A 22,267-nucleotide genomic window follows, 5' to 3' on the forward strand; every position below is an offset into this window, starting at 1 on the left:
CTGTCATCTTTCTTCTTAAGTACTATCAAGCAATGCAAACACAAACACAAAGAGGCTACAAGGTAGGTCAGGACCTTCATCCTAAGGGCATTAACACGTTATAACAGGAATAAAAGGTTGAAGGCCTGATGGAGGACGTTGTCATTGGTGATAGATTTTCAAGATGTGCCAAAAAATATAGATATATTTTAGAGATAAGACTGTGGTTCCCTTGATGATTTATTTGGAGTTTAAAACACTTTTATTATGCCACACTGTTAGCTGTGTTTCATTTCATACTTAATTTTGATAAGATAAAGATAAGCATTTTCTGTTTAATCTTCAACTGAAAATCAGAATGTTCTGTAATAGTTGTGTTTAGAGCATATCGTGTGAGGCCTTAGAACTGTCAGTTCTGTCCACTCTGAAACGTATTAGTATGCTATTGAAGTCTTAAATTGAGTAATGGCATTCAAATGAATTTACAAGTTAACTTTCATTAAAAACATACAGAAAGAGTAGAGGTTTGACAATTATTGACAGAATATGTTTGACATAATACATTTTGAAGCCTCACACGGTCTTCAGGATCTCTAAATACTGTAATGTAACATACTGTAACGTAACATTCCTTCAAACACAAACCAATAAACTGAAAGTCTTGCTGGACCTCAGACCTGTAGTAGTTGGTTTTCTTCAGGTGGGTGTGGCAGGTGTGCTTCAGAGCCCCTTCTCTGATGGTTTCCCCTGGGGCCTGGGGGGTGGTAGACATGAAAAACCCACAGGGGAGCCACAGATGGGACGGCCAGATAAACAGAGAACCAAGGCCTTTCCCACTCTTGGACCATAGTTAGCTGACAGCCATAACTTCTGATTTCAAAAGATAATGACAAGAGAGTGCAAGGCTACAGGCAAGATGATGTTTTCATGTTTTATGTCAAATACTCTTCAAAGCAGACCCTGGATAAATATCAATATGGGTTCAGTTAACAATTGAATGACATCTCAGAGTAACTACTTTTAAAACAACTGTATTCGATTATGGTTGTCAGAAAGGAGGTATTTCTTTAACAAATAAACATCTTACAAGTAATTTAAATTGATTCGGGACAAATCATTCAAGGCCTGTCTTTCAGTTACAGCATCTATAATACATGACAGCAGTTATTTTAAGCACCATGTACCTGAATTATGAGCAATAGAAATACAAGGGTTACCGACATAATACATTCATTTATAACCCATAGATAAAACATTCATAAGCATTCTGTAAACATTTCAAAAATGATTATGACTGGTTCCAACACTAATATATCTTAGACACTGGGGAAGAAGTTTGAGGAACTGTTCACATATGTGTATTTGTCATCCTGATCCTGGTCCTCCAGAAGTTTCTCCAGAGGGTTGGGCTCTTCAGCCACAGCAGGACTCTGCTCCGGGGGCTGGGGGTCCTGCTGGGGCATGGTAGGGGTCACTGTCATGGACATGGGAAGCAACTGAGACCAGCCAGAGTGGCAGGGTGAAAGGCAAACTGCACGCCCGATGTAGGGATGGTGGTTAGCGGCTGGGTCCACGGGATATAAGTCAACACTGAGTCCTGGAGGTCCACTTGCGTGAGGGCTGTGGACGTAGGTGCTAGGGTCTGAACCGACAACAGTGGATGTGTTTGTAGTCAAAACCCAGCTGTGTTACAACTATTTTGTACAGGTGAAGGTGTATATTACTATGCTCTGTGGATATGATGGAATGTTTACAGAGTTTATGCTTTAAACCTCTTAAAGATCATACCCTTTTTTTCAATTTTTGCCTAAAATGACATACCCAAATCTAACTTCTCAATCAGGGACAGCTGTCTATCGTTGTCTCTGATTGGGAATCATACTTAGGTTGCCCCTTTCCCCTCCTTTCAGTGTGGGTAGTTGACTTTGTTAGAGGCATTATAGCCGAAGTTAAGCTTCACGGTCGTTTCCTTGTTTTGTTGGCAACATTTCTATAAATAAAAGGAAAATGTACGCTCACCACGCTGCACCTTGGTCCGCTTCTTACGACGCCCATGACAAACTGCCCATACATAGCTCAGGACCTGAAGCAAGGATATGCATATTCTTGATACCATTTGAAAGGAAACACTTTGAAGGTTGTGGAAATGTGAAATTAATGTAGGAGAATATAACACATTAGATCTAGTAAAAGATAATACAAACAAAAAAACATACTGCTCATTCTGTGCATGATTTCCTGCAAGACAGGAATGTCATTGTTCTGCCATGGCCAGCGAAGAGCCCAGATCTGAATCCCATTGAGCACGTCTGGGTCCTGTTGGATCGGAGGGTGAGGGCCAAGGCCATTCCCCCCAGAAATGTCCGGGAACTTGCAGGTGCCTTGGTGGAAGAGTGGGGTAGCGTCTCATAGCAAGAACTGGAAAATCTGGTGCAGTCCATGAGGAGGAGATGCACTGCAGTACCTAATGCAGCTGGTGGCCACACCAGATACTGACTGTTACTTTTGATTTTGACCCCCGCCCCCCTTTGTTCAAGGACACATTATTCAATTTCTGTTAGTCACATGTCTGTGGAACTGGTTCCGTTTATGTCTCAGTTGTTGAATCTTGTTATGTTCATACAATGTTTACACATGTAAAGTTTGCTGAAAATGAACACAGTTGACAGTGACAGGACGTTTCTTTTTTTGCTGAGTTTAGAAAGAAAGCCAGAGACAGGTCATTCCTACATTTGAACATATACATTTATTTGATCAAACAAAACTATGCTACATTTTATCTCTGGGATCCTCAGCATGACAAATCAGAGCAAGATTACTGAATGTAAGTACATTATTTCCCTTCAGAGGTGAATGTATCAAAACAGTTGACGTGATAAAAATGTTTTGTTGTTGTGCACTCTCCTCAAACAATAGCATGCCATTTTTCACTGTAATAGCTACTGTTAATTAGAACTGCAGTTAGATTAACAAAAATGTAAGCTTTCTGCCCATTTAAGACATGTCTATGTCACAGAAAGTTGGCTGTTGTTTAAAACGTCATTCTATTCAAATTAGCACACGTTAGCATCCATCCCGGTTTAGGGACACCCATCCCGTAGAGGTTAATTCAATTGGCATCAAGATTAGTTGCTCTTTCACTCTCCCCAAAGTTGGTAAAAAGAGGTGTGTGTGTGTAGGTGAGTATGGAGGATGGGCCCACCATGTACATGTCAGTGGGGAGGGGCAAGGTGGTGGAGGTAGTGGTGGTGGGGTCATGTTGTTGGAGGTACTCTGGGTAGGACCAATGGTTAATGGGCTGGAGAGCAGTAGCTGCAGGCTGGGCTATCCAACCTGCACAGAGGCCGACATCATTGACTGTGGAGGAGTCATTGGATAGGCTACTAGCCACTTCAAACCTGGAAGTCCCTATGGATATACCATACTGGGTTAGCACTAGTAGCCAATAGTAATGTTTAGTAGTTGTGCAAATGGTAGCCAATAGTTTACCATTAGCACTAGTAGCCAATAGTTTAGATTTAAACTTATCCAAATAAATGATGGGAATATATACTCCAATTCACTTACCAAGACGTGCATATGAAGGCAAGTTGTTGTTTGTGATCCCAACCTGTGAAAAATATGTACTGAGAAATCTACCTGAAGGAAGGGAATCTAAATTCACTCCACTTCACTCTTTATTATTTAAGCTGAGTTACAATGGTATTTGGGCTTTAAAGCTCAGGAGTTTACATTCAAATGCTGTATGTGCATTATCAACGGTAAACCCCGGGTGGTGAGTGATTTTAATCCTTTTAAATGCCAACATCATTTCAACAGTAGCTACAAATCCACTGGCTTATATAGGCATGATCCCTGTGTGTAGAACAATGTATTCACTTGCATTACTTCACAGTTGAATAATAAGTAAATGATATCCATTTATGTGTGTGTGTGTGTGTGTGTGTGTGTGTGTGTGTGTGTGTGTGTGTGTGTGTGTGTGTGTGTGTGTGTGTGTGTGCGTGCGTGCGTGCATGTGTGCGTGCGTGTGTGTGTGTGTGTGTGTGTGTGTGAAGTATGTGGGAATTTGGAGCAAACAGTGGAATGGCAGAAAGGATCTGGAACAGGAGACTATTAAATTGAATCCAGGCATGCAAATTCACTTGGCAGGCTGGAGCACTTAATCGTATACTGTATATTGTTGTTGCAAGAGGTGTTCCATATATTATATGGTATATTCATCTATTACTTCATTTTGCATTTCTCTTTTTTTTTTAAAGACAAATACCACACATTTAGTAAAATAAATTGAACTCAGTCTAACTTCTTCTACTGATCAGCTGAACCCTTCCCGGAACCTCTGAGAACCTCTCTTTTTAGACTATCAAGTCCCTCTGAGAACCTCTGAGATTCAAGTAACACAGTCCATTTAGTTGGGTATCCCTCCTTATTTTAACAGGCCCTCGATCTTTCTATCGCATCAGGGTCTGTTGTTTGGAGTGTAGTGTTGAGAATGCCGTACTCTGTGTGCCTTGTGAGTTTTCAGGTAATTAATAGGTTGAGAGGTTGGTAAGAGGGCTCGTTGGCATGGCTGAGCGGAGCTGATTTGCATAGGCCCTGTGCCCAGCCTTGCAGCCAGGCAGTAACTGTCATGGAAAAACACCTGTATTATATAAGGAGAAAATCCCCTTTTCTACCCTGCTGTAGGAATCTGATCTGATCTTCTCCAGGCTCCTTTCAGTTGACGTTGTGCATGTCCAGCCGAACGAAAGGCCATCTCTCTCGGTTTTTAGGGCATGTTGTAAAGATAAGAAGAAATGCTGAAGATTCTGTTTGACGCTTCAGGATGACAGGTTGACACTTATCTAAAATGTTTCCAATTGCATTCCTGTGGCTTGGCCTCTGTTCTCTTTTGTCTCCTGCTCTGTCTTGTTCAATCCTCTTATAGAATGACAGGCTCACAAGCCCTGTCATTTTGAATTCCGTAAAGAGAGTGTGGAAGACGTGAAACAATTATTACTATCTATCAACAATGACAAACCACCGGGGTATGACAACTTGGATGGAAAATTATTTAGGTTAATAGCGGATGATATTGCCACTCCTTTTTGCCTTATCTTCAATTTAAGCCTACTAGAAAGTGTGTTCCCTCAGGCACGGAGGGAAGCAAAAATAATTTTGCTACCTAAGAATAGTACAAAAAAACAGAACTGGTTCAAATAGCCAACCAATCATCTTGTTACAAACTCTTAGTAAACTTTTGGAAAAAAAACGGTGTTTGGCTAGATACAACGCTACTTTACAGTTAACAAATTGACAACAGACTTTCAGCACGCTTATAGGGAAGGACATTTAACAAGCACAGCACTTACACAAATGACCGATGATTAGCTGAGAGGAACTGATGAAAAAAAGATTGTGGGGGCTGTTTTATTAGACTTTAGTGCGGTTTTTGACATAATCGATCATAGTCTGCTGCTGGAAAAACGTATGTGTTATGGCTTTACACACCCAGCTATATTTTGGATAAAGAGTTACCTGTCCAACAGAACACAGAGGGTGTTCTTTAATGGAAGCCTCTCCAACATAATCCAGGTAGAATCAGGAATTCCCCAGGGAAGCTGTCTAGGCCCCTTACTTTTTTCAACGACATGCCACTCAGTAAAGCCAGTGTGTCTTTGTATGCGGGTGACTCAACAATATACACATCAGCTACTACTAGGTAAAGCTCACTGGTCACGATGGCAACACCCATCCGTAGCACGCGCTCCAGCAGGTGTATCTCACTGATCATCCCTAAAGCCAACACCTCATTTGGCCGCCTTTCGTTCCAGTACTCTGCTGCCTGTGACTGGAACGAATTGCAAAAATCGCTGAAGTTGGAGACTTTTATCTCCCTCACCAACTTCAAACATCAGCTATCTGAGCAGCTAACCAATCGCTGCAGCTGTACATAGTCTATTGGTAAATAGCCCACCCATTTTCACCTACCTCATCCCCATACTGTTTTTATTTATTTACTTTTCTGCTCTTTTGCACACCAATATCTCTACCTGTACATGACCATCTGATCATTTATCACTCCAGTGTTAATCTGCAAAATTGTAATTATTCACCTACCTCCTCATGCCTTTTGCACACATTGTATATAGACTCCCCCTTTGTTTTCTACTGTGTTATTGACTTGTTAATTGTTTACTCCATGTGTAACTCTGTGTTGTCTGCTCACACTGCTATGCTTTATCTTGGCCAGGTCGCAGTTGCAAATGAGAACTTGTTCTCAACTAGCCTACCTGGTTAAATAAAGGTGAAATAAAATAAAATAAAATAAATAAATAAATAAACTACAGCTAGTGAAATGACAGCAACACTTAACAAACACTTAGTTTAAAAATTGGTGGCAATGAATAAGTTAGTCCTAAATACTGTATAAAAAAACCTAAAATAATTGTATTGGGGACAAATCCTTCACTAAACCCTAAACCTCAACAAAACCTTGTGGTGAATAATGTGGAAATTGAGCAAGTTGAGGTGACAAAAATGCTTGGAGTAACCCTAGATTGTAAATTGTCATGGTCAAAACATTGACACAACAGTGGTTGAGATGGGGAGAAGTTTGTCCATAATAAAGCATTGCTCTGCCTTCTTAACAGCACTATCAACAAGACAGGTCCTGCAGGCCCTAGTTTGGTCGCACCTGGACAAGATGGCGCCGATAGAGATGGCAGCTTCACTTCGAGTCCTTAGGATACTGTGCAGTATTTTGTTTTTTATGTATTATTTACATTGTGTATGTATGTATTACATTACATTTACATTGTTAGCCCAGAACACCTTAAGTGATATTACACACACCCGGGAAGAACTATTGGATATCAGAGAGACATCAACTTACCAGCACAACCAGCGCTACGACCAGGAATAAGACATTCCCAAAGCAGATCCTTTGTCTGCACCTCCCAGGGCATTTGAACTGATTTTGCTTTCCAAAGAGTTATCCGGGATTGTAACATACTCTGTTTCATGGAAACATGGCTAGCTGGGGATATGCTGTCAGAGTCCATACAGCCAACGGGATGTTCAGTGCATCGCACTGACAGGAATAAACATATCTCTGGTAAGAAGAAGGGCAAGGGTGTATGTTCCATGATTAACGACTCATGGTGTAATTGTAACAACATACAAGAACTCAAGTCCTTTTGTTCATCTGACGTAAAATTCCTCACTGTCAAACGCCGACCATATTATCTCCAAAGAGAACTCTCCTCAGTTATCGTCACAGCCGTCCGTGTATATCCCATCGCAAGACGGCCATCAAGGAACTTCATTGGACTTTATGAAAACTGTAAACCATACAGTTGAAGTCGGAGGTTTACATACACCTTAGCCAAATACATTTAAACTCCGTTTTTCACAATTCCTGACATTTAAACCTAGTAAAAAGTATCTTTCTTAGGTCAGTTTGGATCACCACTTTATTTTAAGAATGTGAGATGTCAGAATAATACTAGCCAGAATGATTTATTTCAGCTTTTATTTTTTCCATCACATTCCCAGTGGGTCAGAAGTTTACATACACTCAATTAGTATTTAGTAGCATTGCCTTTAAGTTGTTTAACTTGGGTCAAACATTTCAGGTAGCCTTCCACAAGCTTCCCACAATAAGTTGGGTGAATTTTGGCCCATTCCTCCTGACAGACCTGGTTTAACTGAGTCAGGTTTGTAGGCCTCCTTGCTCGCACCCGCTTTTTCAGTTCTGCCCACAAATTTTCTGTAGGATGGAGGTCAGGGCCTTGTGATGGCCACTCCAGTACCTTGACTTTGTTGTCCTTAAGCTACTTTGCCACAACTTTTGAAGTATGCTTGGGCTCATTGTCCATTTGGAAGGCCCATTTGCGAACAAGCTTTAACTTCCTGACTATTATCTTGAGATGTTGCTTCAATATGTCCACATAATTTTTTCTTTCTCATGATGCCATCTATTTTGTGAAGTGCAACAGTCCCTCCTGCACCAGTCCCTCCGGCTTGCAAGCCTCCCCCTTTTTCCTCCAAACATAACGATGGTCATTATGGCCAAACAGTTCTATTTTTGTTTTATCAGACCAGAGGACATTTCTCCAAAAAGTACAATTTTTGTCCCCATGTGCAGTTGCAAACCGTAGTCTGGCTTTTTTATGGCGGTTTTGGAGCAGTGGCTTCTTCCTTGCTGAGCGGCCTTTCAGGTTACATCGACACAGGACTCGTTTTACTGTGGATATAGATACTTTTGTACCCGTTTCCTCCAGCATCTTCACAAGGTCCTTTGCTGTTGTTCTGGGATTGATTTGCACTTTTCGTACCAAGGTTCTTTCATCTCTAGGAGACAGAATGCGTCTCCTTCCTGAGCGCTATGATGGCTTCGTGGTCCCATGGTGTTTATATTTGCGTACGATTGTTTGTACAGATGAACGTGGTTACTTCAGGCATTTGGAAATTTCTCCCAAGGATGAACCAGACATGTGGAGGTCTACACATTTTTGTTCTGAGTTCTTGGCTGATTTCTTTTGAATTTTCTAATGATGTCAAGCAAAGAGGCACTGAGTTTGAAGGTAGGCCTTGAAATACATCCACAGGTACACCTCCAATTGACAAATAATCTGTCTGTAAACAATTGTTGGAAAAATTACTTGTGTCATGCATAAAGTAGATATCCTAACCGACTTGCCAAAACTATAGTTTGTTAACAAGAAAATTGTGGAGTGATTGAAAAATGGGTTTTAATGACTCCAACCTAAGTGCATGTAAACTTCCAACTTCAACTGTAAATCCTGAGGCTGAATTTATTGTAGCAGGGTCTACAGACAATCACAGATTACAAAAAGAAAACCAGCCCCGTCATGGACATCGACGTCTTGCTTCCAGACAAATTAAACAACTTCTTTGCGTGCTTTGAGGACAATACAGTGCCACTGACGCAGCCCACTACCAAAGACTGTGGGCTATCCTTCTCTGTGGCCGACGTGAGTAAAACATTTAAACGCGTTAACCCCCGCAAGGCAGCTGGCTGGTGTGTTTACGGACATATTCAATCAATTCCTACTGCAGTCTGCTGTCCCCACATGCTTCAAGATGGCCACCATTGTTCCTGTTCCCAAAAAGGCTATGGTAACTGAACTAAATTACTATTTCCCTGTAGCACTCACTTCTGTAATCATGAAATGCTTTGAGGGACTAGTCAAGGATCATATCACCTCCACCCTACCTGTCACCCTAGACCCACTTCAATTTCCTTACCCCCCCAATAGGCCCACAGATGATGCAATCGCCATCACACTGCACACTGCCCTATCCCATCTGGACAAGAGGAATAGATATGTAAGAATGCTGTTCATTGACTACAGCTCAGCATTCAACACCATGGTACCCTCCAAACTCATCATTAAGCTTCAGACGCTGGGTCTTGACCCTGCCCTGAACCACTGGGTCCTGGACTTCCTGATGGGCCGCCCCCAGGTGGTGAAGGTAGGAAACAACATATCCCCTCCACTGATCCTCAACACTGGGGCCCCACAAGGATGCGTTCTCAGCCTCCTCCTGTACTCCCTGTTCACACACGAATGTGTGCCATGCACGCCTTCAACTCAATCATCAAGTTTGCAGATGACAATACAGTGGTAGGCTTGATTACAAAAAATGACGAGACAGCCTACCTGGTACGGCAACTGCATTGCCCACAACCGCAAGACTCTCCTGAGGGTGGTGCGGTCTGCACAATGCATCACCGGGGGCAAACTACCTGCCCTCCAGGACACACCCGTTGTCACAGGAAAAATATCATCAAGGACAATAACCACACAAGCCACTGTCTGTTCACCCCGCTTCCATCCAGAATGCGAGGTCAGTACAGGTGCATCAAAGCTGGGACAGAGAGATTGAAAAACAGCTTCTATCTCTAGGCCATCAGATTGTAAACAGCCACCACTGGCACAGAAATGCGGCTGCCTACCTACAGACGTGATATCGTTGGCCACTTTAATAAATGGAACACTAGTCACTTTAATAATGCCACTTTAAGAATGTTTACATATCCCGCATTACTCATCTCATATGTATGTAATGTATACTGTATCCCTCACTATCTATTCTTTACTATCTATTTCATCTTAGCCACTCTGTCACTGCTCATCCATATATTTTATACTTATATATTCTTATCCCATTCCTTTACTAGATTGTGTGTATTAGGTTTTGTTGAAGAATTGGTGATATATTACCTGTTAGATACTGCTGCACTGTCAGATCTAGAAGTATAAGCATTTCGCTACACTCACAGTAACATCTGCTAACCATGTGTATGTGACCAATAACATTTGATTTGATTTGAATACTGTTCAGTCGTGTGGTCAGGTATCACAAAGAGGGACGTAGGAAAATTGCAATTGGCTCAGAACAGGGCAGCACGGCTGGCCCTTAGATGTAATCTCTCCTGGTTCAAAGTGGAGGAGAGATTGACTTCATCACTACTTGTCATGTTGTCTTGTCTCTGTCCTTTCCCTTCACCCTGTCTCCCTCTGCTGGTCGTGTTAGGTTACCTTTTCTCCCCCGCTTTCCCCCAGCTGTCCCTTGTCTCCTCTAACTACCCATTCACCCCGTTCCCCACCTGTTCCCTTTTTTCCCTCTGATTAGGTCCCTATATCTCTCTCTGTTTCTGCTCCTGTCCTTGTCGGATTCTTGTTTGTTTGTGTCATTCATGCCTGAACCAGACTGTCGTCATGTTTGCTGTAACCTTGTCCTGTCCTGTCGGAATCTGCCGGTCCATCTGAGCCTACCTATGTTTGGTAATTAAAGAAGCTCTGTTTAAGTTGATTCGCTTTTGGGTCCTCATTCACGCACCGTAACAGAAGAATCCGACCAAGAATGGACCCAGCGACTTCGGATCCTCTCCACTCAGCCGTCGAGATCCAGGGAGCGATGCTAGGCAGACACAAGCAGGAATTGTCTGCTGCTCGACATGCCGTTGAGACCCTGGCCACCCAAGTCTCCAACCTCACAGAACAGGTTCACCATCTCCGCCTCGATCCACCGGCCACTTCCAGGGCTTTCGAATCTCCGGAGCCCAGAATCAATAACCCGCCGTGTTACTCTGGGGAGCCCACTGAATGCCGCTCGTTCCTCACCCAGTGTGATATTGTGTTTTCTCTCCAGCCCAACACTTACTCCAGGAGCACTGCTCGTGTCGCCTACGTCATATCTCTCCTTATTGGACGGGCTCGTGAGTGGGGCACGGCAATCTGGGAGGCAAGGGCTGAGTGTACTAACCAGTATCAAGACTTTAAGGAGGAGATGATACGGGTTTTTGATCGATCTGTTTTTGGGGAGGAGGCTTCCAGGGCCCTGTCTTCCCTATGTCAAGGCAATCGATCCATAACAGACTACTCTATTGAGTTTCGCACTCTTGCTGTCTCCAGTGGCTGGAACGAGCCGGCCTTGCTCGCTCGTCTTCTGGAGGGTTTCCGCGCAGAGGTAAAGGATGAGATTCTCTCCCGGGAGGTTCCTTCCAGCGTGGATTCCTTGATTGAACTCGCTATTCGCATTGAGCGACGGGTTGATCTTCGTCACCGAGCTCGTGGAAAGGAGCTCGCGCTCTCCGTCGCCTCCCTCTCCGCATCACTACCATCTTCCTCTGCCGGCTCGGGTGCTGAGCCCATGCAGCTGGGAGGTATCCGCATCTCGACTGAGGAGAGGGAACGGAGAATCACCAACCGCCTCTGTCTCTATTGCGGTTCCGCTGGTCATTTTGTCACTTCATGTCCAGTAAAAGGCCAGAGCTCGTCAGTAAGCGGAGGGCTACTGGTGAGCGCTACTACTCCTGTCTCTCCTTCAAGATCCTGCACTACCTTGTCGGTCCATCTACGCTGGACCGGTTCGTCAGCTTCCTGCAGTGCCTTAATAGACTCTGGGGCGGAGGGCTGTTTTATGGACGAGACCTGGGCTCGGGAACATGACATTCCTCTCAGACAGTTAAAGGAGCCCACGGCCTTGTTCGCCCTGGATGGTAGTCCTCTCCCCAGGATTCAGCGTGAGACGCTACCTTTAACCCTCACTGTTTCTGGTAATCATAGTGAAACCATTTCTTTTTTAATTTTTCGTTCACCTTTTACACCTGTTGTTTTGGGCCATCCCTGGCTAGTTTGTCATAATCCTTCCATTAATTGGTCTAGTAATTCTATCCTCTCCTGGAACGTCTCTTGTCATGTGAAATGTTTAATGTCTGCTATCCCTCCTGTTTCCTCTGTCTCTTCTTCACAGGAGGAGCCTGGTGATTTGACAGGGGTGCCGGAGGAATATCACGATCTGCGCACGGTGTTCAGTCGGTCCAGGGCCACCTCTCTTCCTCCACACCGGTCGTATGATTGTAGTATTGATCTCCTTCCGGGAACCACCCCCCCCCGGGGTAGACTATACTCTCTGTCGGCTCCCGAACGTAAGGCTCTCGAAGATTATTTGTCTGTAGCTCTTGACGCCGGTACCATAGTCCCCTCCTCCTCTCCCGCCGGAGCGGGGTTTTTTTTTTGTCAAGAAGAAGGACGGGTCTCTGCGCCCCTGCATAGATTATCGAGGGCTGAATGACATAACAGTGAAGAATCGTTATCCGCTTCCTCTTATGTCTTCAGCCTTCGAGATCCTGCAGGGAGCCAGGTTTTTCACTAAGTTGGACCTTCGTAACGCTTACCATCTCGTGCGCATCAGGGAGGGGGACGAGTGGAAGACGGCGTTTAACACTCCGTTAGGGCACTTTGAATACCGGGTTCTTCCTTTCGGCCTCGCTAACGCTCCAGCTGTCTTTCAGGCATTAGTCAATGATGTCCTGAGAGACATGCTGAACATCTTTGTTTTCGTTTACCTTGACGATATCCTGATTTTTTCACCGTCACTCCAGATTCATGTTCAGCACGTTCGACGTGTCCTCCAGCGCCTTTTAGAGAATTGTCTTTTTGTGAAGGCTGAGAAGTGCACTTTTCATGCCTCCTCCGTCACATTTCTCGGTTCTGTTATTTCCGCTGAAGGCATTAAGATGGATCCCGCTAAGGTCCAAGCTGTCATTGATTGGCCCGTCCCTAAGTCACGCGTCGAGCTGCAGCGCTTTCTCGGCTTCGCGAACTTCTATCGTCGTTTCATCCGTAATTTCGGTCAGGTGGCAGCTCCTCTCACAGCCCTTACTTCTGTCAAGACGTGCTTTAAGTGGTCCGTTTCCGCCCAGGGAGCTTTTGATCTCCTCAAGAATCGTTTTACATCCGCTCCTATCCTTGTTACACCTGACGTCTCTAGACAGTTCGTTGTCGAGGTTGACGCGTCAGAGGTGGGAGTGGGAGCCATCCTTTCTCAGCGCTCCCTCTCTGACGACAAGGTCCACCCATGCGCGTATTTTTCTCATCGCCTGTCGCCGTCGGAACGTAACTATGATGTGGGTAACCGCGAACTGCTCGCCATCCGGTTAGCCCTAGGCGAATGGCGACAGTGGTTGGAGGGGGCGACCGTTCCTTTTGTCGTTTGGACTGACCATAGGAACCTTGAGTACATCCGTTCTGCCAAACGACTTAATGCGCGTCAGGCGCGTTGGGCGCTGTTTTTCGCTCGTTTCGAGTTCGTGATTTCTTATCGTCCGGGCTCTAAGAACACCAAGCCTGATGCTTTGTCTCGTCTCTTCAGTTCTTCAGTAGCCTCCACTGACCCCGAGGGGATTCTCCCTGAGGGGCGTGTTGTCGGGTTGACTGTCTGGGGAATTGAGAGGCAGGTAAAGCAAGCACTCACTCAAACTCCGTCGCCGCGCGCTTGTCCTAGGAACCTTCTTTTCGTTCCCGTTCCTACTCGTCTGGCCGTTCTTCAGTGGGCTCACTCTGCCAAGTTAGCCGGCCACCCTGGCGTTCGGGGTACGCTTGCTTCCATTCGCCAGCGTTTTTGGTGGCCCACCCGGGAGCATGACACGCGTCGTTTCGTGGCTGCTTGTTCGGTCTGCGCGCAGACTAAGTCCGGTAACTCTCCTCCTGCCGGCCGTCTCAGGCCGCTTCCTATTCCCTCTCGACCGTGGTCTCACATCGCCTTAGATTTTGTCACCGGACTGCCTTCGTCAGCGGGGAAGACTGTTATTCTTACGGTTGTCGATAGGTTCTCTAAGGCGGCTCATTTCATTCCCCTTGCTAAGCTTCCTTCTGCTAAAGAGACGGCACAAATCATCATCGAGAATGTTTTCAGAATTCATGGCCTTCCGTCAGACGTCGTTTCGGACAGAGGTCCGCAATTCACGTCTCAATTTTGGAGGGAGTTTTGCCGTTTGATTGGGGCTTCCGTCAGTCTCTCTTCCGGCTTTCACCCCCAGTCTAACGGTCAAGCAGAACGGGCCAATCAGACTATTGGTCGCATCTTACGCAGTCTTTCTTTTCGCAACCCTGCGTCTTGGTCAGAACAGCTCCCCTGGGCAGAATACGCCCACAACTCGCTTCCTTCGTCTGCGACCGGGCTATCTCCTTTTCAGAGTAGCCTCGGGTACCAGCCTCCGCTGTTCTCATCTCAGTTCGCCGAGTCCAGCGTCCCCTCCGCTCAGGCTTTTGTCCAACGTTGCGAGCGCACCTGGAAGAGGGTCAGGTCTGCACTTTGCCGTTATAGGGCGCAGACTGTGAGAGCTGCTAATAAGCGTAGAACTAAGAGCCCTAGGTATTGTCGCGGTCAGAGAGTTTGGCTCTCCACTCAGAACCTTCCCCTTAAGACGGCTTCTCGCAAGTTGACCCCGCGGTTCATTGGTCCATTCCGTATCTCTCAGGTCATTAATCCTGTCGCAGTGCGACTTCTTCTTCCGCGATATCTTCGTCGCGTCCACCCGGTCTTCCATGTCTCCTGTGTTAAGCCCGTTCTTCGCGCCCCCGCTCGTCTCCCCCCCCCCCCCCCCCATCCTTGTCGAGGGCGCACCTATCTACAGGGTACGTAAGATCTTGGACATGCGTCCTCGGGGCCGTGGTCATCAGTACCTAGTTGACTGGGAGGGGTACGGTCCTGAGGAGAGGAGTTGGGTTCCCTCTCGGGACGTGCTGGACCGTGCGCTGATTGATGATTTCCTCCGTTGCCGCCAGGTTTCCTCCTCGAGTGCGCCAGGAGGCGCTCGGTGAGTGGGGGGGTACTGTCATGTTGTCTTGTCTCTGTCCTTTCCCTTCACCCTGTCTCCCTCTGCTGGTCGTGTTAGGTTACCTTTTCTCCCCCGCTTTCCCCCAGCTGTCCCTTGTCTCCTCTAACTACCCATTCACCCCGTTCCCCACCTGTTCCCTTTTTTCCCTCTGATTAGGTCCCTATATCTCTCTCTGTTTCTGCTCCTGTCCTTGTCGGATTCTTGTTTGTTTGTGTCATTCATGCCTGAACCAGACTGTCGTCATGTTTGCTGTAACCTTGTCCTGTCCTGTCGGAATCTGCCGGTCCATCTGAGCCTACCTATGTTTGGTAATTAAAGAAGCTCTGTTTAAGTTGATTCGCTTTTGGGTCCTCATTCACGCACCGTAACACTACTTGTATTTCTGAGAGGTATTGACGTTGAATGCACCGAGCTGTCTGTTTGAACTACTGGCACACAGCTCGGACACCCATGTATACACCACAAGACATACCACCAGTGGTCTCTTCACAGTCCCCAAGTCCAGAACAGACTAAGAGAGGCGCACAGCACTACATACAGAGTACACAGAACTCTGTTCCACATCAAGTAACTCATGCAAGCAGTAAAATTAGATTAAACAACATAAAAAATAAACCTTATGGAACAGCGGGACTGTGAAAAGACACAAACACAGGCACAGACACATGCATACACACACATGATAAAATACGCACTATACAGACATATACACATGGATTTTGTGTGGTAGATATGTGGTAGTGAAGTAGTGGCATGAGGGCACACACTTAATGTGTTGTGAAATCTGTTGTGAATGTATTGTAAATGTTTTTAAAATTGGATAACTGCCTTAAGAGTAGCTGCTGCCTTGGTGTAATAGGTAGAAATATAAATACACTAAATTCGTAGTTCTTGTTATGTTTCCCTCGCCGCTCTAGGGGGCACTGTCTTGGCATTGTGGAGATGAAGTCCTCGTTTCCTCGTCAGCAACCTCGTTTCCTCGTCTGAGTCTCAGACTCGCACCCCTTGCTATGGCTTTTCATCAGGCAGCCCTAAGGACGGCGCTATAGAGTCAATCACAGAAAGGAGAAACTGTCAGTTAGCTTATATCCGTGTGTCAGGGCAGCAAAGGGTTGAGTCTGCAACTTAAGACCTGTAGTTAGCTGCCCTGGGACTACAGGTGCAAATGAGCTTTGGCTATCCACGGCACATTTACATGGATGTTGCATTACTGTAGTATTGTGTAATATAATGTGCATTTTCCCCTGTAAATAAAAATATAAATATTATTAATTGATTGCTCTTTAAAAATGTAGGTTGAATTTCTTATTGTTTGCTTCATGGGTGTGGTGGGGAGGTGTGCCCCTTTCTGTCCTGAGGTAATTTCAAGACAGTATTTTTGTCCATTTAGGAGACAGCTTTTGGCTCGAGAGCACCCCTAGTAACAAAAGTTATGTAAACAGTCTTTAATAAGAGGTATCATAGATGTGATTTGCTCCACTGATAGTGGTTCTGATTGGATAAGTGAACAGGAAGGAACATAATAGAAACAAAAGTTGAAGCTCAAGCTCAAGTGTGCTACACCCAGAAAACCGTATGTCTGTAGGCACTAAGACAGACCGAAACGCATGCTACCTCAGACATTCTGCATGTATTAGCTTGAAATGAGTGTGGTGGCCTCTTTAAGTAGGCCAAGTTGGAATTTGAAACGCACTTCTATTGTGAAACAAATATTTTCAACAACATGAGAACAGCACATACTCACTTGCTATATAAACTGTAATCTTTTTACAAACAATTTACTTGTCAATTTGATAGACTAGAATAGGCTATAGAGAATTTAATGCTGAGACATTATAAATAGAGGGAGCCATTTTCCCATAGGCATGTCATTAATGACAACATATTCAGAGTTTGATCGATGGACTCAGCGTGAATGAAAAATACCTTTGAGTCATAAATTGTGAGCAGCTCTGTTATCATTGTTGAAACGGATATTTTGGAAGTATAACTGTTACCAGTTCACATCTATTCCCTTCGTCGACTCCCACTTAATTAATTAGTTTTTAATTAACAATCTTCTCTTAATGATATGAACCAGTAGATATTTAATGCACATTCATGATAACTTTGACTCACTATCAGACACACTACCTGATCTTTCTCAGTGACATAATTAATCAAAAGGTTCAAAAGTTAGACATCACTCAACTAAGGCAAGGCATCTGCAGATGAAAAATCATGGTCTTTAGGCTCAGGAAATTGGTCCATAAAAATGTTACTTATTTAATACACACTTGGTTGACACCGGAAAGGAATATCATACCTTGCCTTTGACTTATACATTCCCCAGGTTTGACTATATGGTTTGACTATATTTTTTTAAACTTTGCCTTTAAAAATCACTGTCACATACAATAAGACACTGTTTGTCTGTGCACGTGTGTGACCAAGGTGTGTGAAACCGTGGGAACCCTTTTCCTGTTGTCAAGTGTCTAGAGACTGATGATGATATATAATGCAGAGAGTAAGGCCCTATGGTTTCAGATCTGGCTGTACACTGTAAGCACTTGGCCTGTTTTGTTAGCTGGATCGAGTCCTGCCACTTTCCTCTCCAAATCTAAATCAGAACATGAATGATTTACCCCCCAGCACAGTAAAGTACACTGACTCCAGGAGAAGTCAGCTGATTTAACTTTTTAACCAAATAACAATTTTAAATTACATTCACATTATCATTCAACTCTATAAGGCCCAATTATTAGCAGACAATAATGTAATAACAATTACTACTCCACCCCCATCCCCCCTACCCCTGCTGCATTCCTACATATCACTCAATGAGCCCATCAACGCTGCACTAAATGTCCTCCTACATCTACCAAGGGGCGGCAGGTAGCATAGTGGTTAGAGCGTTGGGCCAGTAATCAAAAGGTTGCTGGATCGAATTCCTGAGCTGACAAGGGGAAAATCTGTCAGGCAGTTAACCCACTGTTCCCCGGTAGACTGTCATTGTAAATAACAATTTGTTCTTAACTGACTTGCCTAGTTAAAAAAAAATGTTTTTACACTTAACTTACTGTGGTGCAAAAGACTGTAACTCATCCCATTGTAGTACATAATTCTGAATGTGTTGTTTCACCTGGAGTAGGATCAATGAGTAACTTCATATTACTGAATTGTTGATTATTTTCCATATTAACTACAGTATGGAGTTGTTGTTTCATCCAAACAGTGAAACTATAGTAAACAACCAGCTAATTACAGTAAAACTTTAGGCAAGTTGAAGGATAAGCATAAACTTAAAAAGTGAACTATCACTTTAATTACATTAAGTGTGTCTGTACTGTAGTCAAACAGACCTCATGCAGCCCCCGAGAAAGCTGTGGGCTCTCACAAGCAGTAACCACATGTATAGCATGCATGTCAGTGGGAAAGGAAGCTACGGCACACAGCATTACTCAGAGGTCAAACCATTAGAACCAACGGAAGGTAAAAGCATTAGCTATATAGCTGTGAAACGGAATACAGTGCATTCGTAAAATTATTCTAAAATGTATACAATTATGTTTTTCACTCATCAATCTACACGCAATAATGACAATGCGAAAACAGATTTTTTGATATTTTTGCAAATGTATTAAAAAAAAGAAAACAATAACACCTTATTTACATAAGTATTCAGACCCTTTGCCATGAGACTCGAAATTGAGCTCAGGTGCATCCTGTTTCCATTGATCATCCTTGAAATGTTTCTACAACTATATTGGAGTCCACCTGTGGTAAATGTAATTGATTGGACATGATTTGGAAAGGTACACACCTGTCTGTATAAGGTCCCACAGTTGACAGTCAGAGCAAAAACCAAGCCTTGAGGTCGAAGGAATCGTCCGTAGCACTCAGAGATAGGATTGTGTCGAGGCACAGATCTAGGGAAGCGTACAAAAAAAATGTCTGAATCATTGAAGGTCCCCGAGAACACAGTGACCTCCATCATTATTAAATAGTAGAAGTTTGGAACCACCTAGAGCTGGCCGCCTGGCCAAACTGAGCAATCAGGGGAGAAGGGCCTAGGTCGGGGAGGTGACAAAAAACCCGATGGTCACTCTGACAGAGCTCCAGGAAACCTAGCACCATCTCTATGGTGAAGCATGGTGGTGGCAGCATCATGCTGTGGGGATTTTTTTCAGTGGCAGGGACTAGTAGACTAGTCAGGATCGGGGGAAAGAAGAATGCAGCAAAGTACAGAGAGATCCTTGATGAAAACCTGCTCCAGAGGAGTGGCTTCGGGACAAGTCTTTGAATGTCCTTGAGTGGCCCAGCCAGAGCCCGGACTTGAACCTGATTAAAAATATCTGGAGAAAAACTGAAAATAGCTGTGCAGCAACGCTCCCCATCAAACCTGACAGAGCTTGAGAGGATCTGCAGAGAAGAATGGGAGAAACTCCCCTAATACAGGTGTGTCAAACTTGTAGCATCATACCCAAGAAGACTCGAGGATGTAATCCCTTTTTTTAAAACTGTTTTTGCTTTGTCAGTATTGGTGGATTGTGTGTAGATTGATGAGGAAAAAAACGATTTAATCCATTTTAGAATAAGGCTGTAATGTAACAAAATGTAGAAAAAGTCAAGGGGTCTGAATTCTTTCTGAATGCACTGTATCATGTCATGTAAAATGCTGAATTTCATACGTTTGGAAGACCTTCATTATTTCTTTAAATAATGCATTATTATATTCCACTACCTATTGGTGAATATAACCTCTTAATGTAACTGCAGCAACCAGAAACTGTACAAATGGAAATTAGATTGAGCGAGTGTGTGAGGGGGTGTCCACATGTAATATGAACAAGAGCAGTTCTATTTATATATTTAATTGATATTAAATACAGCGATCTAAGAGAACATTAAAAAAATCGCGATTTCAGTCCTATTCCTCATAAACACAAACACTCACGAGCATGCACGCACGCCAAACACACTCAGACACGCATGCACACACACAATTCTGAGCTGTACAAAAGAGGAAGCAACGCAGCTGTGATGTGTTTTACAGTGGTGTGGCACTCAAGATTTTTGGCAACATGAAGACCAACCTCCAAATGATTGCCTTCCTGTTTCCAAAGGGGCTTCAACATAACGCTTTCTCCAGTGATTCTGACAACATTGATTTTAGCACTTTTACCACACGTCAATATGCTGAAGTAGGCAGTTACTCTCGTTAAAATTGTGGATCTCAAATTAGGATTTGGTTTGAAGTGCTACTTAAACACCATCCCTGTCTCTGATTAAAGAATGCAAAAATCCTTCTGTCCAAACAGAGGCCTACTCTTTTGTTCCTTTTATACTGGCCAAAGTATTACATCTCCATCTGCTGCTTTAGAAATACTTTCTAAGTCAAAAACCACAGTAAATCATCTTAACCATGACACTAGAGTGCATAACGGTGAGGAAGCTTGGAGAAGACTATCCATCAAGACTGACCTGAAACATGTCGCCACACGACCTGAACGGTTGACTCAGCAAATACTAAGTAGAAAATCCTTTTTCTGTAGGGCATGTTGTATCAATTATGACCCTCAACCTCTGACCCCAACTTTTAACCCTCAATGACAATGTGCAAAATGCTCATTCTCATGCCATAGTTCTCAGTGCTGTTATCTTGTAGTAATCATATGGACTTGTTCAACACTGTGCACATTTCCACAGCGCCCACATACAGTACGTACTGTATGATGACTGGTCAGTTGGAGGAGGTAGGCTAATTGACACTGAGTCACTTGCTATTACTTTCCATGCAATAATATGTTAGCATGCTGTAGTAAAGAATCTAACTGATTCTGTTAGGCAACATTTGATAAATTGATTAAAAAAAAAGTACAATATCATGCTTTTGAATACAGCACAACATTTGGTCAGATAAATGAATTAATTAACGAGTTGATGGGTCAACATTTCAAATTTCAATTTCGATTCAATTTTTTGAAAGGATCATGTACTTACATTTCTCCCAGGGCATGCTCTACAGCTGTCAGATATCTCAAGCTCTGAGTAATTTGTTGAGTTGCTTGACTTTTCTTAATAGGATCTGAGTTATGAAACAGAACCACAGTGAGTGATGGGTTTCAGTGACTTTCTTTATAGCAGCCGCTACAAAACCTCAAGTGATGTCACATCTCTTCCAACCACAGGTTTCCCTGAGTGGTCCCAGTGTCACCAACGCTCCACTGACATTGACTGAGAGCTTGACTACTACACTCTTTTACACTCTAAACATGTCAGTGTTCACCAAGATCCATTAGATGAGATGTATTTTACTTGAATGGTACCTACATAAGGACTATGAGAATTTGCGATAAATGTTTTATTATCCACACAATTCAAATAGTAACTATTAATAGTTACTGTTTTCTTTACATTCTTTATATTCAAACAAGATTACAACAGAGTAAGTATTGCTGCACAATATTGTACATGAAACAGTTCTTCCCCTCGTAAAGCCTGTAGAAATGTTGATTCATGGGGAAAACAAAGATAAAAATGTGCAGTTTTACGGCTAATCTCATGCTATTCTACACATTTTGCCATGAGGCTGAGAGAAACTGTTGCCGTTTAAAAGCAAATTTCCTGAAATTCTACACATTTTGTCATACTTGTGGCAAAGGCAGACAGATTAATAGGCTACACATGCAATAGTGTCTAAAAGACACATATAATCAACATTTCCAGGGTTTGAGACATCCATTGTAATCTTCCTGATATGTTACCTATAGCTACTATTTTGACCAGAACTAGAACATAATGAATACGTTTTAACTTACATTATCATGGTGAGATAATTATGTAGTTCCAGCTACTACTACTACGCCCTTGTCTAAAAGTTATCACTGTTCATTCTATTTTCTTCCCATGGCTTTTGAATGAGTGCACTGACTGATGCAAAGTATGGCTTCATTTAGATAGCTGATGCAAAGGAGCTGTTATAGAGGGGGTTTCAAATGATCACAGAGGTGTTCTGTGGCATTAAGCAAAATGAGCCGCTTGGATTACAATGAACATTTATATTCACCATGATGTATTTTGAGTGTAACTGTATTGTAACACTGAGGTTGTGTCTCTCAGAAGTAGCTTTCTGATTTCACAAAGGAAGACACCTCTCTGACTGACACATGC

At 43.6% G+C, this 22,267-nt stretch overlaps 1 pseudogene; it reads right to left on the bottom strand.

Moving 5' to 3' along the window:
* Positions 1-1,295: 1,295 nt before the first annotated feature.
* On the bottom strand, positions 1,296-21,113 carry LOC110507175 (annotated as a pseudogene).
* Positions 21,114-22,267: the final 1,154 nt, after the last annotated feature.

Source organism: Oncorhynchus mykiss, chromosome 27, assembly GCF_013265735.2.
Source record: "Oncorhynchus mykiss isolate Arlee chromosome 27, USDA_OmykA_1.1, whole genome shotgun sequence".
Classification (NCBI taxonomy): domain Eukaryota; kingdom Metazoa; phylum Chordata; class Actinopteri; order Salmoniformes; family Salmonidae; genus Oncorhynchus; species Oncorhynchus mykiss.